Genomic DNA, 12949 nt, shown 5'->3' on the forward strand with positions numbered 1-12949 from the left:
TCATACTTATTGTTTCTTAAGCATTGTTCTATTATTACGACAATTCATTAATTTGTATCTGCATGTCTCAATTTCTTCGGGTGAAGCAGAAACACTATTAAATAATGCGACTGGACGACTGAAGGATGGTTGTACTCCAAATCCGTAGACTCTACCTTTATTTATTTTCATGAGAAATAAAGAAAAAAATGATAAATATTATATAAAACTAATATTACTAAAAAATTCTAGTATTAAAAAGAATATTACTAATATTAAAACGATTATTACTATTATTAAAATGATTATTACTACAAAATTATATACCTTTATTTACTCCACCGACTGCCTGTGTCCATATTGAAGTCATATCTTTGGGCGACGATTGAAAACCAGGCTGAGTTCGTTGCCATTCCTCCAATTTTCTTTGATACCCTTCCTGAATTAAAAATAATAAATATTATATAAACAAACTATTCTTAACAAAACAAACGTAGTATTGAATTTAGAATTTTACATATGTCTCTGATGCACGTGGTTCAACCCATCCTTCTCTTGTACCCTCCTCCTCCTCCTTCTTTATATTCTTCTTATGTGTCTCCTCAAACACATGAGCATGAGACACATTTTCATCTTGTGCCTTTTCCTACCAAAATTTAAAATATGAGTTAATATATGTTCTATAACATATAGTAATATACTAAGAAAATTTTTATATTTAAATTACCAATCTCAATCGATGAGCTGTAAAACTAATTGAACTTCTGTGCGCATTGATTCACCCTTACTGGAGGCTCTGTTTGCCTTTCTTTTTTCACTCTTCTGCTTCCATTCATCGGTATCTCACTTCTCCAGAAGTTGAATCCAGACGTCTTGACGCAACCATTCGGGCTTGCTGCCACCTTTCTGAGAGACAAAATGAGTATCTTTAATCCTTTTTTGAGTTCTTTTCTCGAAATTAGCATTCACCTGAATTTCATGTTGAGCCTTCCATACACACTTAGTCTACAATTAAAACAAAAGTTAGACGAGCACAATAAATGTTATAAATTTTTTATTTGTTTGTACCTTAAATTGATGCCACATATTCACTCTAATCTAATATGGTATCTCTCTCCAGAAATTCCACGGCTCTTTAAAAAATGGCTTCGAATATTTCACAACCATATGTGTGGCCTGAGAGCCTCCAATATCCAGTCTAGAATACTATGAGTAGATGTTGATAGAGATGATAACGGAGTGGACAATGATGGAGGCACAAAAGACAAACCATCTTGCTGACTGTTATGGCCGTCCGGGCATGGAATCAATGGTGAGACACCATGCTGACTAGCAGGATCACGATGACTCAAAGGTGGTAAAGCAGGTGTGGGCATAAAATTAATGGCAGTGGAGGCTGAACCACTATTGGTCAGCATGAAATAATTTTATATTGTGCTAGACGGGGGACGAGAGGGGGGGAGGGGAGGGGAGGGGGGACTCTGAAAAACTCGTATGGTAATGAAGTCGACCGACAAGGATGAGAAAAACTAGGAGGAGGACTCATACTAGGCATATGTGAAGAAATGTGACTTGTAGATGGCAACGTATTTTTTTTCTTCTTAAATTATTTTTGTTCTTTACCCTTAGAAGCCATCTGTGTAATTTAAGTTAAATAAATATAAAAAATCAACATATCATAATATGGAGTAATTCTTTTACATATTAAAATGATTAAAGAAAGAGCATATGAAAAGTCCAACAAGATATAAGAATAAAATAATAACATAAGAAATCAAACAAGTCATAAAACACACAAACAACTCAATCCTCATCACTTTCTTCTTATTGATCATATTCATCATCGCTTTTTTTCATTTTCATCATATAATTCTTCATCCTCATTTACTTTATATTCATCACTTGAATCTCCGTCCCCGTTTGCCATGGATGTTTCTTCCTCATACTCACTTTGATTTGATCTAAGGACTGAAGGATCAAATTCTTCATAGAGACCTTCATTATCATGCAATTACCTTCTAGTTCATCATTCACCATTGCTTCAACACTTGATTGTACGCTACATCTAATGCATCCTTGACTTCAACTTTACCTACGAGTTTTGTTTTTATCACAACCCGCTATGAAACCTTCTTCTTGCATAAAGGATAAAGTGCGTAATACACCTATTTCATATTTTTTGCATTGATAATTGGGTCATAGAGTCTATACCTCCCCTTGTGCTTTATTTCAACTATTTTATATAGAGGATGCACCTTTGTACCTCTAGTAGGTGTTGGATCATACCAATTATAGTGAAAGAGTACCAACTTTTTCTTCAGCCAACCAACACTATACCCGAGTTCTAATATCTCTTGAAGTACATCATAACAATCAACATCACCTTTCACATACACACACTACTATTATTGAGTTTTTATCCCTTAGACCATTCTTTTGTATGAAACTTATACCCATTGATGGAGTACCTAGACATAATTATGACTTTAGGGTTAGGTCCCCAAGCAATATCATGCAAATATGAATCATTTACGCTATTATCTGGAATATGAACCTAGAGCGAACCCAATAACAGTTAGAATTTAAAAAGTATGTACAAATGATAATAATTTGCATTGAAACAAACTTCGCCAATACATACAAAGTGTTTAAACCATTTTGCAAACCTAGGACAACATGCTCATGCCCATATGTACCCACAAACCAACTGTCCGACAAAATTAAAACTTTCATTAGTTAAAATGATTGATAATTGATCTTGAATGTAAGTCGGCAATATAAATGTACACTTACGTATAATAAGGTTGGACCTCGGGAGAATTTAGTAGAGCATGTGTTGTAGCCGACTTTAGCTCCATCTCAGTCAAATATAGTGTTGGACTACATTTTGGAACGCCTTTTTAGGTTGATTGAATAGGGAATGTGCCAATGGATCGGTATTGCCTGCATCATCATGCCAATCAGGTCTATTTCTTAAATATGTTACATCATGTTCAAAATAATAAGAACAAAAATAAGAAGTTTCTCTAGTTAGATATGCCTCACATATCGATCCCTCAATCCTTGATCTATTTTTCACGGTCCCTTAAAATCATAGCATGGTTTTAAGATGAAATAATGTTTAACTAAAACATGTAAGGATAATTGAATAAAGATAATTACCTCTCGAAGGGATACATCTATCTACATTGAACTAGCCCTCCTAGGCGTACCTCTTATACAAGGTGAATTAGAAGATGTTTCATGACATCGAAAAAACCAAGCAGAAATATTTTTGCCAACTTGTTTAAAGTTAAGATGAATGTTACTGTTTATGAAAGCTAGGTTCTCCTCCCTCAATGTGCTAAAGCACAACTCCTTAAAAAATAAGCATATCTCTATGATGGGCTTCCATATTTTAGCAGGCAAAGCATTGAATGCATTAGGTATTAAAGATTCCATGAAAATGTGACAATCATGGTTTTTGATAGACGTCAACTTTCCTTCTTTCATGACAACACAATGCATAAAGCCTACCAAACGGACTAGAGCCCGAGAGACGGCTTGTGCTACCGGAAGTGTGCCGGTCTGGGCCACACTCTCCATAAGGCCTACCAAACGGACTAGAATGTCCTGAAGCATTGGAGTGGCTATGAACCCCTCCGAGACCTGAGCTGGTCCAACAGGTACAGTCTGAGCTGGAACCTGCGCATTAAAATCTACCTGAGGCTCCACTACGGGTGTTGCCACTCGATCTCTTGGCTGAGCTCTGCCTCTTCCTCTGGCGCGACCTCGGCCTCGACCTCTACCTCTGGTCATAGCTACCACAGGGGGCACAGGCTCCTGTCCGGTTGTAGATGCGGTGCATGTTCTCGCCATTTGCGAGGGCACAAGAGTAGAATGGATTAATCATCAATGATAGAATAAATTCGCACGATAGAGAAAGAAAGTGGTGACATTTTTCCTAAACTCTATAGCCTCTGGGATATAAGTACATACGTTTCTGTACCAATCATCTAGACTTTACTAAGCTTGCTCGTGACTCGTAAGACCAAGGCAACCTAGTAGTCTGATACCAACTTGTCACGACCCGAAAATCCCACCCTCGTGACTGTGATGGAGCCTAACATTTTCACTTGCTAGGCAAGCCAATATTAGATAAATTTTTAAGCCATTTTTAAACCAATCAAATTTAATTGATGACAATTACTGAAATAACTGAGATAAAGCTAAAATAAAGTGTGAAAAGCCATAACAACTGAAATATCCAAATACAATCCCGAATCTAGTGTCACAAATGCACGGGCTACTAGAATAATACAGATAAATGTCTGAACGAAAGTAAAGCGGTCTGAAATAAAATACACAACTAAGATAAAGTAGAAGGGGACTTCAAGGCTGCGAACGCCGAGCAGTTGTACCTCAAGTCTCCATACTAATAGTCAACCCGAGCAATCTACTGACCACCACTGGGACCGACTCCAAAATCTACACAAGAAGTGCAGACTGTAGTATGAGTACAACCAACCCCATATAATATGTAAGTGCCGAGCCTAACCTCAACGAAGTAGTGACGAGACTAAGGCAGGCCACTTACAATAACCTGTATGCAGTACTAATAATGATAGGAAAGGAAAATACGGAAACGAAATATGGCAGTTAGCTCATGAAAACAACTCAATCCTAAAAGAAAACCACTAAATATAAGAAATACCAATCCTTTGAGTCTCGTACGAAAGTACAAAAGCCAACACAATACAACAGGGAGGAGAAAACACATAAATTGTTGCAACGTGTAACCCAATCCCACCGTACAACACAATCCTACCTTATTCGACCATGTAAATTTCAATAATAATAAGTAAATATATGTTGCGGCGCGCAACCTGATTCTACCATATAATTAGAGTCAATACCATAATTCTCTCTTATTTCACCATATCAATCCTTCACCTGTTGCGGCGCGCAACCCGATCCCACCGTACAACATAAATCCTCCCTTATACCACCTGTTGCGGCATGCAACCCGATCTATAAATAAATAAGTGCAATCAATTTAACAACTCGAAACAAAAGAATCTTTACGATTAACGAATATGAAAGCTACAAATCAAGAAGGAATCTCGTACCAAATCATGAAAGACTACAACTAATACGAAGCAATAAGACAAGTCAAATATATGATAGTTAAAGGATAGAAGTAAGACAATTAAGGCATGTATCAGTTAAGCATGTGAGCATGGAAGAAATTAACATCTATAATTGCGAGAATAATAAATTACAAGTAACAAGTTAAAGCATAGGAAGCAATTAAGGCATGTAACAATCAAGACATGGAATGCTATAATTAATGAAATATGGGTAGATATGGAAACAAGTAATTGACGGTGTATAGATACTCGTCACCTCGCATATACGATGTTACTCATGAAAATTCACATAGTACATAGCTCAATGGTTCATATTCCCTCAAATCAAGGTTCGACCCAAGACTTACCTCACTCCGCAATCAACTCAAGATTCAACCATGGCCTTGCCTTTCGAACAAGCCTCCAAACCAACCAAATCTAGCAAATTATTAACCAAACGATTCAAAATAAGCCTTAGAAACTACCCACAAATGAAAGAGGTTCAGTTTAGATCATTATTGAAAAAGTCAACCCCAGGTACGCTTGATCAAAACCCGAGGTTTGGACCAAAACCCGATCACTCATTCACCCGTGAGACCGATAATGCAATTCAATTCGAAATCCGACCTCAATTCGAGGTCTAAATCCCAATTTTACAAAAATCCCTAATTCTACCCAAACCCCTAATTTCTACCATGGAAATCCTATATTTGTTGTTAAAATCTTATGAAATATAATGGGTAATTGAAAGAAAGTATATTAGAGTCACTTACCAATGAATTTAGGAAGAAAAGCTACTTGGAAAAATCGCCTCAAAGGTGTTTAGGGTTGAGAATTTGAAAGAAATAAGCTATTTCCCGTTTTCTCCTTCTTTTGTCCAAGCGCAGATGTCGCAATTACGAACCCCGCAAATGCGAGAAATCTTTCGCAAATGCGAAAGTCCCCCATCTCCGCTGCCATCTCAAATGCGATGGTTTTGTTCGCAAATACGAACTTGGACTTCCGCAATTGCGACCGTTTGATCGTAAATGCGAACCCTCCCCCCCCCTCCAAGTACTACTTCGCAAATGTGAACTACTTGTTCGCAAATGCGAACCTGACAGAAGACATGAACGTTCGCAATTGTGAACACTGACCTTACAATTGCGAGGTCAGAGACATGCACCAGAACCAACAATTTCCTTAAGTTCAAAACTACTCCGAAACCTATCTGAAACTCACCCGAGCCCTCAAGGCTCTAAACCAAACATGCACACAAGTCCAAAAATATCATACGAACTCGTTTGCGCGATCAAAACACCAAAATAACACCTAGAACTATGAATCGGACGCCAAAACGAATGAAATTTTCAACGAAGCTTAAGAACATGCAACTTTTCAACCGAACATCTGAATCACATCAAATCAACCCCGCTTTGCACCAAATTTTGCAAACAAGTCATAAATACTCTAATGAACTTATACCAAGTTCCAAAACCAGAATCCGGACCCGGTAACAACAAGTCAAACTACGGTCAAACTCGAAAACTTCTTTAAACATTCAAACTTCTAGTTTTCAACAAATTTGATAAATCAAGGTAGGGACTTCCGAATTCGATTCTGGGCATATGCCCATGAAACCAAATCACAATATAGACTTACCGAGATCGTCAAAATACTGATCCGGGTCTGTTTGTTCAAAACGTTGACTGAAGTCAACTCAAATGAGTTTTAAAGCACGATTTCACATTTTTTTTAATTTTCAATTTTTCACATAAAAATCTTTTGAAAAAAGACACGGACTGCGCACACAAATTGAGGAAGGCTAAACAGAGCTATTCGGGGTTTCGAAATACAGAGTTGAGGGTTAAAACTATAAATGATCTTTCAAGTCATCACAGTTTGAGTAATATAATTATACGATTTAATACTTAGTAATCTAACAACAACAGACAACTTGGAATGAACTGAACCTTCATAAAGCGGACAACTAGCTTCCTCTAATTATTTGAAGAAGCTCTTAACCTCCTCATTTGGTTCACATCATCTACACTAGTATGACTCTCCCCGTGAACAGTCCACACATACTAATTTTCCATAAAACCCTTCTTATATAGCTGAACAGTAACAATATCCAGTCCCAATAATTTAACACACTTGCATTTCACACAAGGGAACTTAATCGTCCCTTCAATAAGGAAATCATCAAGTGTCTTTGCCTAAGCAATAAAAGCAGCAACCTCTTCTATAAATTTATCCCGCAACCCCGAACAATTCGGATGATTCCTATTATGCATCCATCTACGATGCCCAAATAAAATCTACACAGAAAAAAAATTAGAAGTTGAAATTTTTATGTTATTTACACTAATTAATAAATTTTACTCTTCAAAGGGTACTTATCTAGATAGTTTAATTATATATTTTAGTGTAATTTGATATTTATCCATCTTATTTAGTAATCTAAAAGGGTTTTTGCATTTATCCATATGCATTAGTAAACTAAAAAGCAACAACAAGCATTAAACATTATACTCAAGAAACCTTAAACTTAAAACCATATCAAACCAATGAATTTATTATATTTAATAAACTTTAATCTTACAATCATTTTATAGGTTTACTTCACTATTGTTAAAATTATACTAGCTACATCACATAAATAATATAAAATACAATTGGAACTCTTTGCAAGATGAATCAAAATTAAAGCTATAATTATTCAAACACACTACTTAATACTAATTCAATAACAAATATACATTACAATGTGAAAATAAAGTCAAAATTGAATAGTTTTATTTCTAATTCTATAATATATATAAATTTACAATACAAAATGAAGATTACTCCTATTGAAAAACAAATCTCAACTTTCATTCACTTTTAATTTTTTATTCAACACAACAACAATAACAAGTTTAGTAATTTTCTACTAAGTGGAAAATGTTTTATTCGAAAGAAGCTTAATTTTCATATTACTCAAGGATCTAAACAATAGTTATTCAAGGTTAAAGAATAAATTATTCTTTCATTTCAACCCTAATTTCAATTCTAATCTTATCCATATTTAACCTAAAAAAATACTAATTTAAATTGCAATACAAACAAAAAGAATAAATATATTAACATTCAAGGCCGTAGAAATGATGAAGGAAGAACTTACCTCGCAGGAGAAGATGCACGCTGTCGGAGAAGGAGGTGCACACTACCTAAAAAAGAAAAAAAGAAAAAAAGGTTAGAATTGAATTTGGCTGCGATAGGGATGAGGGAGAGAGGGAGGGAGAAAGTGCTATAGAGGTATATCGCCGGAAATTTGAGTCACGTTGAGTGACAGCGACCGGCGATTCATAGGTGGGCGAAGTGAGTGAAAGGGGAAATTTTTCATATTCATCTTCTAATTTGAATTTTCAATTGAAACCACTTCAAAGATCCACCTAATCATTAAAAAAACTGAGATTCAAACTCCTTAAGACCTACCCAATTTATTCCAACAACACCCACTCAAAAGAAATCAAAGATTTAGCATTTTCTTTGGCTACAATAATAACTAGTTGACTAATATTGAAAATATTTTATAATTTTTATAATAACTTACTTATGGGCGGATATAACTAGTAGTTTCCGAGAAATGGCAAATAGAAGATCAAGAAGAATAAGAAAGAGGTAAAATTTAAAGTCTTCAATATTTAACCATTAACAAACGGGGTTGACTTGGAATTCAGAAAAGAAGGAGAAGAAACCTGCTTGGTTTTGTTCTTGTGGTTAGCATCCTAATTCGGAAACAAGCAGGCCGCTTGGGCTTTTTTTTAGGAAAAATTACGCGACACATCAAATATGTGCACTATATTTATCCTTTATAGCTATACTTTCTGAAATTATTATTTATAGTTGTATTTGAATTTTATAGCAAATCAACAAAATAAGAGATCAATTGTTTTGGACTAACACAAAAAAGCAACAAGTCCTTGTAGATTAGTTGGTTAGAGTGCTTGCTTAATAACAGGAGGTCTTGAGTTCTATTTCAATAATTGCCCTTTTTTTTTTTTTTTTTTATTTTAGTATTTGCCTTGGTTGTATTAGCTAGTTTAGTTTTCTCTTTCGTTATTACTTCTTTGCCAATACTTTTTATAGCTCCTGGGGGGAATTCCTCCTCCTCCTCCTTTTATTTCCCTCGTTTTAGTGTATATGAATATTTTTAGAGTACGAGGGTTAAACTGACTAATTTTCGTTGAGAATTCGAACATAAATCTTCAAATTTGTAGAAATAAAAATTACATATTTAAGAAATACATAAAAATTATTATAAGTTACAATACGTAACAATTCAAAATATTTAAGAAGTATTTGTAAAAAACGTGGTCAAAGAAATTATTATTTGACTATCCAAATAGTATTAGGTTCACATAAATTGAAATTGAGGAAGTAGCTGCTAGTCTGCTACTTTTTCTAGTCCACGTCTAATTAGAGTAGTCAGTGTATCTAAAAGAAAAATTCGCATAGGACTAGCCAAGAAGCTATTGGGCGAGGCTCGAGTACTAAGCGTGAGGCGTGTTTGGGGATACTGTCACGACCCAAAAACCTAATTTGCCGTGATGGCGCCTATTGTGAAACTAGGGTAGCCGACTCATTTTCAAACAAACCGATATTTTCATTTCAAAGATAATTTCAATACTATTTAACATAAAATCTTCATTTAAGGAGTTCAAATCAAAGAAAAACAGAAATGCAGAAAATAAAAGCCCGACATCGGGGTGTCACTAGTCATGAGCATCTGCTATAATCTGTCTAACAATATCAAGGCTAACTCAGCCCGAAAAATAGCTAAATACAACTAGAGGAAGATAAGAGGGAGAAGAGCAGGGGCTGCGATAGCCAAACAACTACCTTGCTATCTCCAAGAAAATCTGCAATCAGAACACTCAATAACCGCTACCGTGTCCAGCTACACCTGAATCTGCACACAAGGTGCAGGGAGTAACGTGAGTACGCCAACTCAGTAAGTAACAACAATAAATAAAGACTGAGCAGTAGTGACGAGCAATAAAGCATGTAACATTCATGTCATGAAATCTCAGTAAAGTACAACATACTTTAAAAATCAGTGTTTGAATCAAATCATCTCGTTGAAACCCGATTCTAGTAAAAATTATTTAAATATATTTTTCCAATAGTTTTTCAAACAAAGGCTCAATGCAAAGGTGAGCAAAAATGATGAAATCATAAACAGGCCCTCGGGCAAACCTCACAGTCACTCGTGCCACTCGGGTATACCTCATAATCACTCTTGCCACTCGGGTATACCTCACAATCACTCATGCCTCCCAGCCACTCAGCACTCTGCACTCGCACTCAGTAGGTACCTGCACTCACTGGGGGTGTGTACAGACTCCGAAGGGGCTCATTCATCCCAAGCGATATAATCTGCACGGACAACTCACGTGCTATAATAATAAAGTATGCTGCAGGTGGGGAGCCCCGATCTACACTCATTCTCACAATCAGGCCCTTGGCCGATATCAAACATGCTGCGGCGTGTAGCCCGATCCCATAAATATCCTCACAGATCAGGCCCTCGGCCTCACTCAATCATAAACCTCTCAAGCCACTCGGGCATTTCAGTAAAATATGGAATTCGGCCCAAAACATTTATATGCATCAAAATATAGTCATAAAACTGAGTTATGCGGTAAACAAGTATAAACATGACTGAGTATAGATTTTCAATCGAAAACAATGAGAGGATAGTAAGAAAAAGTCCCTAAGGGTCCAAACAACATTGGCGCAAGGCCCAAACATGGCATTCAACCCGATTTACAGAAATTCTTTCTAAAACATATAAGTATCATATAATTTCCATAAAATATGCAACTTTACAGTTGCTACGGTACGTACCAAGTCACAATCCCCAATAGTGCAAGCCCACACGCTCGTCACCTAGCATGTGCGTCACTTCAAAATAGTAGAATGATACAAAATCCGGGGTTTCATACCCTCAGGACTAGATTTACGATCGTTACTTACCTTAAGCAGGGAAATTCTTATTCCGCAATGTCCTTTCCTCTTGAATTGGTCTCCAAACGCCTCGAATCTGGTCATAAATAATTCGTTTAAGTCAATAAGATTAATTGGAATTAATCCCATAAGAAAATAATAATTTTTCATAAAAATCCAAAAATTAGCTCAAATATCGCCCGTGGGGCCCATGCCTCGGAACTCGACAAAAGTTATAAAATCCGGAAGCCCATTCAACCACGAGTCTAACCATACCCCGTTGTTTCCTCTGAAAATCACCCAAAATCACCTCGATTCTGAGCTCCAAATCGCCAAAAACTGAACTTAAACACTCTGCCTAGACATTTGCTCTACGCGATCGCGAACATTCCCACGCGATCGCGAAGAACACTTTCCATCGCCCAGAGTTTAATCTACGCGATTGCGGACTTTCCCACGCGATCGCGATGCACAACATCACAGACCTACGCGATCGCGGACTAGTCCACACGATCGCGAAGTACAAAACGCGTGATTTCTACTTCACTCCACTTACTCTACATGAATGCGAACTTCGTCACGCGTTCACGAGTCGCAAAATTCCAGAGCTACGTGATCGCATCCCGCTTCACGCGATCGCGAAGCACAAAATGCCACTGCCTCACATTAACCTTACACGATCGCAGATATCCCCACGTGATCGCGTAGAACAAAAACCCTCACTGACCAAATAAGCCTACGCGATCGTAGACGCATTCACGCGATCGTGTAGAAGGAAAACATCATCAGATATCAGAAAATTCCAGCAGTTGTTCAAGTTCAAATTTTTGATCCATTAACCATCCTAAACTCACCCGAGCCCCTCGGGACCTCAATCAAATATACCAAAAAGTCCTAAAACATCATTTGGACTTAGTCGAACCCTCAAATCACCTCAAACAATGCTAAAACCATGAATTACACCCCAATTCAAGCCTAATGAACTTTGAAATTTTTAATTTCTACAAACAACTCCAGAACCTATCAAATCACGTCCGATTGACCTCAAATTTTGCACACAAGTCATAAATAACATAACAGAGATATTCTAATTTTTAGAATCGGATTCCGACCCCGATATCAAAAAGTCAACCCTCCGGTCAAAGTTTTCAAAAATTAAACTTTCGGCACTTCAAGCCTAATTCCCCTACGGACTTCCAAATAATATTCCGGACACGCTCCTAAGCCCAAAATCACCATACGGAGCTATTGAAATCATCAAAATTCAAACCCGAGGTTGTTTACATATAGGTCCATATCCGGTCCACTCTGAGTTCCTTCCGGACCCGAACCAACTAACCCGATATAACATAATATAGCTGAATAACACAAAAGGAAGTAGAAATAGGGAAAATGGGGTTATAACTCTCGAAACGACCGGCCGGGTCGTTACATCCTCCCCTCTTAAACATCCGTTCATCCTCGAACGGGTCTAGAAACATACCTGGAGTCTCGAATAGGCGTGGATATCTGCTCCGCATCTCCCGCTCGGTCTCCCAGGTGGCCTCCTCCACATGTTGACCTCTCCATTGCACCTTCACTGAAGCTATATCCTTTGACCTCAACCTTTGAACCTGTCGATTCAAATTAGCCACTGGCTCCACATCATAAGTGATATCACCCTCCAACTGAACCGTGCTGAAATCCAAAACATGGGACGGATCTCCAATATACTTCCTGAGCATGGAAACATGAAACACTGGATGCACACTCGACAACCTGGGTGGCAAGGCAAGCTTATAAGCCACCTCTCCTATCCTCTGAAGCACCTCAAAAGGCCCAATGAACCGGGGCTCAACTTTCCCCTCTTCCCAAACCTCGTAACACCCTTCATGGGTGATACCTTCAGC

At 37.3% G+C, this 12949-nt stretch overlaps 1 long non-coding RNA gene across 2 annotated transcripts; it reads right to left on the reverse strand.

The window, feature by feature from the left end:
• Window positions 1-4188: 4188 nt before the first annotated feature.
• On the reverse strand, window positions 4189-8440 carry LOC138899505 (uncharacterized). Of its 2 annotated transcripts, none has more exons than XR_011411198.1 (3): window positions 8233-8440; window positions 5456-5525; window positions 4189-4446 (listed from the first exon to the last, which is right to left on the reverse strand). It is a non-coding gene; the product is annotated as an uncharacterized lncRNA (long non-coding RNA). The 2 variants fall into 2 exon arrangements; XR_011411199.1 differs by lacking the exon at window positions 4189-4446 and adding an exon at window positions 4640-4989.
• Between the last annotated feature and the right edge of the window lie 4509 nt (window positions 8441-12949).

This window comes from Nicotiana tomentosiformis, chromosome 9 (genome assembly GCF_000390325.3).
Source record: "Nicotiana tomentosiformis chromosome 9, ASM39032v3, whole genome shotgun sequence".
Classification (NCBI taxonomy): Eukaryota; Viridiplantae; Streptophyta; class Magnoliopsida; order Solanales; family Solanaceae; genus Nicotiana; species Nicotiana tomentosiformis.